Source organism: Cetorhinus maximus, chromosome 12 (genome assembly GCF_964194155.1).
Source record: "Cetorhinus maximus chromosome 12, sCetMax3.hap1.1, whole genome shotgun sequence".
NCBI classification, from domain to species: Eukaryota; Metazoa; Chordata; class Chondrichthyes; order Lamniformes; family Cetorhinidae; genus Cetorhinus; species Cetorhinus maximus.
The window spans coordinates 97,794,964-97,807,106 of record NC_135890.1 but is presented as its reverse complement, the minus strand read 5'-3'; the positions used below and the strand labels follow the sequence as shown (position 1 = coordinate 97,807,106).

The 12,143-nt window shown below is 60.3% G+C and overlaps 1 protein-coding gene across 1 annotated transcript in view; it reads right to left on the bottom strand.

Moving 5' to 3' along the window:
- Positions 1-12,143, bottom strand: part of cux2b (cut-like homeobox 2b) — a 327,181-nt gene that overhangs the window by 269,872 nt on the left and 45,166 nt on the right. The window lies entirely within an intron of this gene.

Here is a 12,143-nt window from a genome sequence, read left to right as displayed (position 1 = left end):
CCCATCCCCCACGCACACCACCCCCTCCCCCACACAAATGCCACCCCCTCCCCCCCAAACACACACCACCCCCTCCCCCACACACACGCACCACCCCCTCCACTCCACACACGCACTACCCCCTCCCCCACACACACACCACCCCCTCCCCCCACACACACACCACCCCCTCCCCCACACACACACCACCCCCTCCCCCACATACACCATCCCCTCCCCGACACACACACACCACCCCCTCCCTCCACACACACACCACCCCCTCCCCCACACACACCACCTCCCTCTCCCCCACACACACCACCCCCTCCCCCACACACAGCACCCCTCCCCCAAACACACACCACCCCCTCCCCCACACACACATCCCCTCCCCCCCACACACCACCCCCTCCCCCACACACACACCACCCCCTCCCCCCCACACACACACCACCCCCTCCCCCCCACGCACACACCATCCCCTCCCCCACACACACACCACCCCCTCCCCCCCACACACACACCACCCCCTCCCCCACACACACACACCACCCCCTCCCCCACACACACACACCACCCCTCCCCCACACACACACCACCCCTCCCCCACACACACACCACCCCCTCCCCCACACACACACACCACCCCCTCCCCCACACACACACACCACCCCCTCCCCCACACACACACACCACCCCCTCCCCCCCACACACACACTCCACCCCCTCCCCCCCACCCACTCCATCCCCTCCCCCCCACACACACACCACCCCCTCCCCCACACACACACTACCCCCTCCCCCCACACACACACCACCCCCTCCCCCCCACGCACACACCATCCCCTCCCCCACACACACACACCACCCCCTCCCCCACACACACCACCCCCTCCCCCACACACACGCTCCACCCCCTCACCCACACCCACTCCATCCCCTCCCCCACACACACACCACCCCCTCCCCCCACACACACCAGCCCCTCCCCCCCACACACACCAGCCCCTCCCCCCCACACACACACACCACCCCCTCCCCCACACACACACCACCCCTCCCCCAGACACACACACCACCCCCTCCCCCACACACACACACTCCACCCCCTCCCCCACACACACATTCTCCACCCCCTCCCACCTACCCACTCCATCCCCTCCCCCACACACACACCACCCCCTCCCCAAACACACACACACACACCCCCTCCCCCAGACACACACACCACCCCCTCCCCCAGACACACACACCACCCCCTCCCCCCCACACACACACTCCACCCCCTCCCCCCACCCACTCCATCCCTCCCCACACACACACACCACCCCCTCCCCCCCACACACACACAACACCCCCTCCCCCACACACACACCACCCCCTCCCCCACACACACACACCACCCCCTCCCCCACACACACACAGCACCCCCTCCCCCACACACACACCACCCCCTCCCCCCCACACACACACCACCCCCTCCCCCCACACACACACCACCCCCTCCCCCAGACACACACACCACCCCCCTCCCCCACACACACACACCACCCCTCCCCCCCACACACACACTCCACCCCCTCCCCCCCACACACACACTCCACCCCCTCCCCCCCACACACACACAGCCCCCTCCCCCACACACACACCACCCCCTCCCCCACCCACACACACCATCCCCTCCCCCACACACACACACCACCCCCTCCCCCTCACACACACACCATCCCCTCCCCCTCACACACACACCATCCCGTCCCCCACACACACACACCACCCCCTCCCCCTCACACACACACCATCCCCTCCCCCACACACACACACCATCCCCTGCCCCACACACACACCACCCCCTCCCCCTCACACACACACCATCCCCTCCCCCACACACACACACCATCCCCTCCCCCACACACACACCATCCCCTCCCCTCCCCCACACACACACCACCTCCCCCCCCACACACACACACCACCCCCTCCCCTCCACACACACACCACCCCCACCCCCACACACACACACCACCCCCTCCCCCAGACACACACACCACCCCCTCCCCTCTGCACACCCACCACCCCCTGCCCCACACACACACCCTCTCCCTCCCAAACACACACCCCTCCCCCACACACACCACCCCCACCCCCACACACACACCACCCCCTCCCTCCACACACACACCACGCCCTCCCCCTCCCCCACACACACACCACCTCCCCCTCCCCCACGCACACCACCCCCACCCCCACACACACACCACCCCCTCCCTCCACACACACACCACGCCCTCCCCCTCCCCCACACACACACCACCTCCCCCTCCCCCACACACACCACCCCCTCCCCAACACACACACACCATCCCCTCCCCCACACACACACCACCCCCTCCCCCCCACACACAAACCACCCCCTCCCCTCCACACACACACCCCCCCTCCGCCACACACACACACCACCCCCTCCCCCAGACACACACACCACCCCTCCCCCCCCACACACACACACACACCACCCCCTCCCCCAGACACACACACCACCCCCTCCCCCCCACACACACACACACCACCCCCTCCCCCAGACACACACACCACCCCCTCCCCCCCACACACACACACACCACCCCCTCCCCCCCACACACACACACCACCCCCTCCCCCCCACACACACACACACCACCCCTCCCCCCCACACACACACCACCCCCTCCCCCACACACACACCACCCCCTCCCCCACACACACACACCACCCCTCCCCCACACACACACACCACCCCCTCCCCCACACACACACACCACCCCCTCCCCCACAGACACACCACCCCCTCCCCCACACACACCCCACCCCCTCCCGCACACACACACACACCACCCCCTCCCCCCCACCCACTCACTTCCCCTCCCCCACACACACACCACCCCCGCCCCCTCACACACACACCATCCCCTCCCCACACACACACCACCCCCTCCCCCACACACACACCACCCCCTCCCCCACACACACACACCACCCCCACTCCCTCACACACACACCATCCCCTCCCCCACACACACACCACCCCCTCCCCCACACACCCACACCATCCCCTCCCCCACACACACACACCATCCCCTCCCCCTCACACACACCATCCCCTCCCCCACACACACACCCCCTCCCCCACACACCCACACCATCCCCTCCCCCACACACACACACTCCACCCCCTCCCCCCCACCCACTCCATCCTCTCCCCCTCACACACACACCATCCCCTCCCCACACACACACCCACCCCCTCCCCTCCACACACACACCACCCCCTCCCCCACACACACACACCACCCCCTCCCCCTCACACACACACCATCCCCTCCCCCTCACACACACACCATCCCCTCCCCCACACACACACCACCCCCTCCCCTCCACACACACACCACCCCCTCCCCCACACACACACACCACCCCCTCCCCTCCACACACACACCACCCCCTCCCCCACACACACACACCACCCCCTCCCCAACACACACACACCATCCCCTCCCCCACACACACACCACCCCCACACCCCCACACACACACCACCCCCTCCCCTCTGCACACCCACCACCCCCTCCCCCACACACACACCCTCTCCCTCCCACACACACACCCCTCCCCCACACACACACCACCCCCTCCCCCACACACACACCACCCCCTCTCCCCCACACACACACCACCCCCCTCCCCCACACACACACACCACCCCCTCCCTTCCACACACACACCATCCCATCCCCCACACACACACCACCCCTCCCCCACACACACGCACCACCCCCTCGACTCCACACACGCACCACCCCCTCCCCCACCCACTCCATCCCCTCCCCCACACACACACCATCCCCTCCCCGACACACACACACCACCCCCTCCCCCACACACACACACCACCCCCTCCCCCCCACACACACACCACCCCCTCCCCCACACACACACACACCAGCCCCTCCCCCAGACACACACACCACCCCCTCCCCCACACACATACACACTCCACCCCCTCCCCCCCGCCCACTCCATCCCCTCCCCCACACACACACACCACCCCCTCCCCCACACACACACCATCCCCTCCCCCACACGCACACCACCCCCTCCCCCACACACACACACACCACCCCCTCCACCACACACACGCACCACCCCCTCCCCTCCACACACACCACCCCCACCCCCCCACACACACCACCACCTCCCCCAGACACACACACCACCCCCCTCCCCCACACACACACACACTCCACCCCCTCCCCCCCGCCCACTCCATCCCCTCCCCCACACACACACACCACCCCCTCCCTTCCACACACGCACCACCCCCTCCCCTCCACACACACACCACCCCCTCCCCCACACACACACACACCACCCCCTCCCCAACACACACACACCATCCCCTCCCCCACACACACACACCACCCCACCCCCCCACACACACACCACCACCTCCCCCACACACACACACCACCCCCTCCCCCACACACACACACCACCCCCTCCCCCACACACACCCACCACCCCCTCCCCTCCGCACACCCACCACCCCCTCCCCCACACACACACCCTCTCCCTCCCCCACACACACACCACCCCCTCCCCCACGCACACCACCCCGTCCCCCCCACACACACACCATCCCATCCCCCACCCACACACACACACACCCTTCCCCCACACACACACCACCCCCTCCCCCACACACACGCACCCCCCCCCTCCCCCACATACACACCACCTCCCCCTCCCCCACACACACACACCACCCCCTCCCTCCACACACACACCACCCCCTCCCCCACACACACACCACCTCCCCCTCCCCCACACACACACCACTCCCCCTCCCCCACACACACCAACCCCTCCCCCACACACACCACCCCCTCCCCAACACACACACACCATCCCTTCCCCCACACACACACCATCCCTTCCCCCACACACACCACCCCCTCCCCCACACACACACACCATCCCCTCCCCCACACACACACACCACCCCCTCTCCCCCACACACACACCACCCCCTCCCCTCCACACACACACCACCCCCTCCCCTCCACACACACACCACCCCCTCCCCAACACACACACACCATCCCCTCCCCCACACACACACCACCCCCCCCCACACACACACCACCACCTCCCCACACACACACACCACCCCCTCCCCTCCACACACACACCACCCCCTCTCCCACACACACACCCCTCCCCCACACACACACACCCCTCCCCCACACACACACCACCCCCTCCCCCACGCACACTACCCCTCCCCCACACACACACCACCCCCTCCCCCCCACACACACACCACCCCCTACCCCACTCACACCCCTCCCCCACGCACACACCACCCCCTCCCCACGCACACACCACCCCCTCCCCCACATACACCATCCCCTCCCCGACACACACCACCCCCTCCCCCCACACACACACACCACCCCCTCCCCCCCACACACACACACCACCCCCTCCCCCACACACACACACCACCCCCTCCCCCACACACACACACACCACCCCCTCCCCCAGACACACACACCACCCCCTCCCACACACACACACTCCACCCCCTCCCCCCCACCCACTCCATCCCCTCCCCCCCACACACACACCACCCCCTCCCCCAGACACACACACCACCCCTCCCCCCCACACACACACCACCCCCTCCCCCACACACACACACACCACCCCCTCCCCCAGACACACACACCACCCCCTCCCCCACACACACACACTCCACCCCCTCCCCCCCACCCACTCCATCCCCTCCCCCCACACACACACCACCCCCTCCCCCAGACACACACACCACCCCCTCCCCCCCACACACACACCACCCCCTCCCCCACACACACACCATCCCCTCCCCCACACACACACCACCCCCTCCCCCACACACACACACCACCCCCTCCCCTCCACACACACACCACCCCCTCCCCCACACACACACACACCACCCCCTCCCCCACACACACACACCACCCCCTCCCCTCTGCACACCCACCACCCCCTCCCCACACACACTCCCTCTCCCTCCCCCACACACACACCACCCCCTCCCCCACACACACACACCACCCCCTCCCCTCCACACACACACCACCCCCTCCCCACACACACACACCACCCCCTCCCCCACACACACACACCACCCCCTCCCCTCTGCACACCCACCACCCCCTCCCCCACACACACTCCCTCTCCCTCCCACACACACACACCACCCCCTCCCCTCCACACACACACCACCCCCTCCCCCACACACACACACCACCCCCTCCCCCACACACACACACCACCCCCTCCCCTCCGCACACCCACCACCCCTCTCCCCCACACACACTCCCTCTCCCTCCCACACACACACCCCTCCCACACACACACACCACCCCCTCCCCCACGCACACCACCCCGTCCCCCCCACACACACACACCCTTCCCCCACACACACACCACCCCCTCCCCCACACACACGCACCCCCCCCTCCCCCACATACACCATCCCCTCCCCGACACACACACACCACCCCCTCCCTCCACACACACACCACCCCCTCCCCCACACACACACCACCTCCCCCTCCCCCACACACACACCACCTCCCCCTCCCCCACACACACACCACCTCCCCCTCCCCCACACACACAACACCCCCTCCCCAACACACACACACACCATCCCTTCCCCCACACACACACCACCTCCCCCTCCCCCACACACACCAACCCCTCCCCCACACACACAACACCCCCTCCCCAACACACACACACACCCTTCCCCCACACACACACCACCCCCTCCCCCCCACACACACACACCACCCCCTCCCCCACACACACACACCACCCCCTCCCCCGGACACACACACCACCCCCTCCCCCCCACACACACACCACCCCCTCCCCCACACACACACACACCACCACCTCCCCCAGACACACACACCACCCCCTCCCCCACACACACACACTCCACCCCCTCCCCCCCACCCACTCCATCCCCTCCCCCCCACACACACACCACCCCCTCCCCCACACACACACCACCCCCTCCCCCAGACACACACACCACCCCCTCCCCCACACACACCACCCCCTCCCCCACACACACACCACCCCCTCCCCCTCCCCCACACACACATCACCTCCCCCTCCCCCACACACACCACCCCCTCCCCCACACACACCACCCCCTCCCCCACACACACACACCATCCCCTCCCCCACACACGCACCACCCCCTCCCCTCCACACACACCCCCCGTGCCCCACACACACACACCACCCCCTCCCCCACACACACACCACCCCCTCCCCCAGACACACACACCACCCCCTCCCCCACACACACCACCCCCTCCCCCACACACACCACCCCCTCCCCCACACACACACCACCCCCTCCCCCTCCCCAACACACACACACCACCCCCTCCCCCACACACACACCACCCCCTCCCCCACACACACACACCGCCCCCTCCCCAACACACACACACCACCCCCTCCCCCACACACACACTCCACCCCCTCCCCCACACACACACCACCCCCTCCCCCACACACACACCACCCCCTCCCCACACACACACACCACCCCCCCCCCCACACACACCACCCCCTCCCCCCCTCACACACACCACCCCCTCCCCCCCACACACACACCATCCCCTCCCCCATACACACACACCATCCCCTCCCCAACACACACACACCACCCCCTCCCCAACACACACACACCACCCCCTCCCCAACACACACACACCACCCCCTCCCCCAGACACACACACCACCCCCTCCCCAACACACACACACCACCCCCTCCCCAACACACACACACCATCCCCTCCCCCACACACACACCACCCCCTCCCCAACACACACCACCCCCTCCCCCACACACACACGCCACTCCCTCCCCCCCACACACACACACCACCCCCTCCCCCAGACACACACACCACCCCCTCCCCCACACACACACACCACCCCCTCCCCCACACACACACCACCCCCTCCCCCAGACACACACACCACCCCCTCCCCCACACACACACACCACCCCCCTCCCCCAGACACACACACCACCCCCTCCCCCACACACACACACCACCCCCTCCCCCACACACACACACACCACCCCCTCCCCCACACACACACACACCACCCCCTCCCCCCCACCCACTCCATACCCTCCCCCACAAACACACACCACCCCCTCCCCCCCACACACACACTCCACCCCCTCACCCACACACACACCACCCCCTCCCCCACACACACACACCACCCCCTCCCCCCCACACACACACTCCACCCCCTCCCCCCCACACACACCACCCCCTCCCCCACACACACACACCACCCCCTCCCCCAGACACACACACCACCCCCTCCCCCACACACACACCACCCCCTCCCCCACACACACACCACCCCCTCCCCCAGACACACACACACACACCCTCCCCCCCCCACACACACACCACCCCCTCCCCCACACACACACCACCCCCTCCCCCACACACACACACCACCCCCTCCCCCACACACACACCGCCCCCTCCCCCACACACACACACCACCCCCTCCCCCACACACCACCCCCTCCCCCACACACCACCCCCTCCCCCACCCACACACACCCCTTGACGTCTTTGCTGTAACCAGTGTTGTAAACGTAGCTAATCCATACTTCCCACCACTCCCCATTACCTCACCTACGCCCTCCAGGTCCCTACTGGGGACCAGTAAATTTACTTGCAGGAGGAGAGGAATGATATATCTCCCGATAAATTACTGCCAAATGCCACAAGATGCAGTGGCTCTGCTGTGCCAGCTTGGTTTTGCCACAATCATACTTTACATGCATTACTTCTTTTTGTACTAAGCCAGTCCCTATGATGAACAGTTTCAGGCAGCCACATGAAATCAATGTCCTTAAGCATGTTTACGAATGAAGAGCTGTGCTGCTTGCCCGTGTGGTGACTTGAACTGCATTATTTAGTCATGCCACAGGGCCAGACACTGTTGACTTTCTCTTTTCCTGAATAGCTCACATTGTTACCAAGTGGCCGGTAGAGGAAACAGAACGAGGGAATAAATGAACTCTCTCATTAGAGCTCTCTCCCAAAGATGCATCCTCCGATACAGGTATCCATGAAACTGCCTAAATAGTAAGCTGTCTGCTCCTGACGGTAATGACTCAAAAAAGGTCCATTACAGCATTCTGCTTTTTTATGTAAATGTATAATCACTATTATTTCCCCAACTATCCATGCAACAGTAATTTCTGTTAATTGTCTGCCCCATACTATGTTCACAGAGTCCAATCTAGGGCTTCTCCTCAGTCATAACTTTCAAGTGAAGATGAAAACATTCATCAGATTCTGTGGATAGTTGTCAGGGAGACACGGAGGAGAGGAAAGGGCAGCGTAAAGTGTGAAACGAGAAGGACCACTCGCAGCTCTTTCAGGGGAATCCAAAGTTAAATCAAAACATGGAATATGAAAGGAGATAAAAGTTAATGCTAAATAAGTAAATGTTTTAAATCTGAACAGCAATTATTATCTTGAACACAGTCTCCCCAGCAGTTTCAACAATACTTCATAAATGCAGTACCCACCCCAAAGACTGCCAGTAATTTTGATGCATTATCGAAAGTGGGATTTGAAATCACTACCACTCAAGTTAAAAGAGACACGGTGAGTCGTGTGATATTTGGGCAGAAAAATACTTATAGAATTTTAAGCATAAATGGCAATAATTTTTCTAGATTTTACTTCTTTAAAAAGTCTTTATGTGTAGGAAGGAACTGGCTTTTCCTAAAATGATTTCTTCAGATAAGATGATCAGAAATGTTTTGTTTCTGTAAGTATTTAGGTTCAATACTATGCCTTCAACTACTTGGCCACAAGTCACACAGAGGATGCGATACCACTTCATTTGCTTTCAGTTACTCATGGCAGTTATTTAAAGTGGCTTGACATTTCATGCATTTGGTCCTTCATGTAGGCTGAGCTGCACTGCAGTGGCTGGGGAGACAGGTCACACCACTGATAATTAACTCTGTACCATGATCCAAATGGCACTTATCCCTGTGTGGGGGTATGGACAGTGCAGTAAGCTATTTTAAGGTCATCACCTAAACTCAGTCCTGTCCTTAACCAACATCCACACATACACACAAGTCAAGCAGGTCAGTCAGTCAATCAGAAGCCAGAACTCCAGACAGCTTTTGCCTCCCGTAAAGAACATATCTTTTTATTTCTGTTGGACTGTGGATTAAAATTACAATGGCTGCAGTTTGAAGGACCTGTCCACTGGAACAGTGTGAGGGATATATACAATGTTGCTGTCCTAGAACAGAATGTGCCATGAAAGACAGGATGGTGCCGAGGAAGAGTCCGGTCTAATGGGGAACTGCCTGGCAACAACGTTTTAACTGGCTCCTGACCAGGTGACCGGGGTTTGTGTGAGAGCAGTGCAGCAGAATAGCTCCTAGCCTGAAAGGAAAAAGACCTAAAACCTCTCTCTCCTGTGTGTAAGATTCCAGTAATTCCACAATAATAGCTAGCTGGCTTTTTCTCCTCATATCTCTATAACTTGCTCTCTCTGAAAACCCCTGTCAAGAGGCAAAGGGAAAAATCACTGTTAGAGACATTGAAAGGCAAGTGCTCAACCAGTGAACTAAAGACTGAAAGTGCTGGAAGATCATCAAGTGTCATCAACAAGAACTGAAAGGAATTTGGAAGACATCGATCAAAATCAACCCATCGAATCCTGTACTCCGGAGTTGGTGCTATTAAACTGTTTTATCCCACCCTTAAGACACACAAAAAACATGGATTTTGTGTCTTGTATGTGAGTGCATAGGGATTTTAAGAAGGGGTAGAGTTTAGGTTACAGAGTTAGAAGTTAGCAGTTCATATTTCTTTCTTTTGCCACTAAAGACAATTTGTTCAATAAACAGTTATTTACTTATTAAGTTTACAAACCTGATGCTTATACTCTGTTAACCTAAATTAAACAATTAGGCGGGTTGATCAAACTTATCCACATTTGTTGCAGCTCGGGGAGCAGTGGGGCTTGACATTGCAGCCCACTATCCCCAGTGAGTGGTGACACTCCCTACTCCTACCACAGAGGAGCTTAGGCCAATTGCTGGACCTGTCCTCAATCTGGCTGAGCTCACCACAGTCCAGGCATCAAGCCTGAAAATCTCCAAGTCGCAATGGTCCAGAAACTCATTGAACAAACTCACTGAGTCCTTAACATTCAAAAGCTTTAAAATCTTGACTGTCAGAATTTTTTTTAAAAAAATGGTTATTTAAACACAGTTCCAGTGTTTGTAATTTTTCATCTCTTCACAATACTGGAAATTGAAGGGAGAAAAACACTGTTTTATGCAGTAATTCAAAATAAACCAGCAAATATAAATAGCCAAAACAAAACATGCTTACCATTGTCTGTGAGCACAGTTCATTACCTAACTACAATGGCACCATTTTCACTCCCACTATTTAGAAAGCAGAGAGTTCTCCAGTCTCTGGTGTTCTCTAATTAATGTCTGGCTTAGCCTAATTCAATCAACAAGGCTAGGCGCCAGTTGAAACTCCCATAATAATCTTTCTGACTGCGGCAATTTGCATCACAAAAATTGTGTTACCCAATAAATATATGGCAGATTCTTTTAACATCATTATGAGTTGAAAAACATTACATTTTAGGAAATACTTAACTGAAGGACAAACCCAGCAGCAAACTGTCTTTCAGACAGAAACAATAAACCAAGACTGCATTAGCAAATGCACTCCAGCATCAAAAAATACATTACAACTGGGCAAGGCTGGTCTCCATTATAGTGAAAATATTTATTTTAATAAATAATCATTGCCATCAATAGCTACTCGCAAAATATATTGAAAGAGTTCCAGGAAATATTTTCTAAAGACTACACAGCTGTTTAAAAATAAGCTCTCAGCCATATAAAGATTAATCCCCACACCCACCACAACAACCCACCCCCCCCACCCCACACTCCCCACACACAAAATAAATCCCGCACTGTTTTGTGCTCATAAATTTGTGAATAAGGAGCA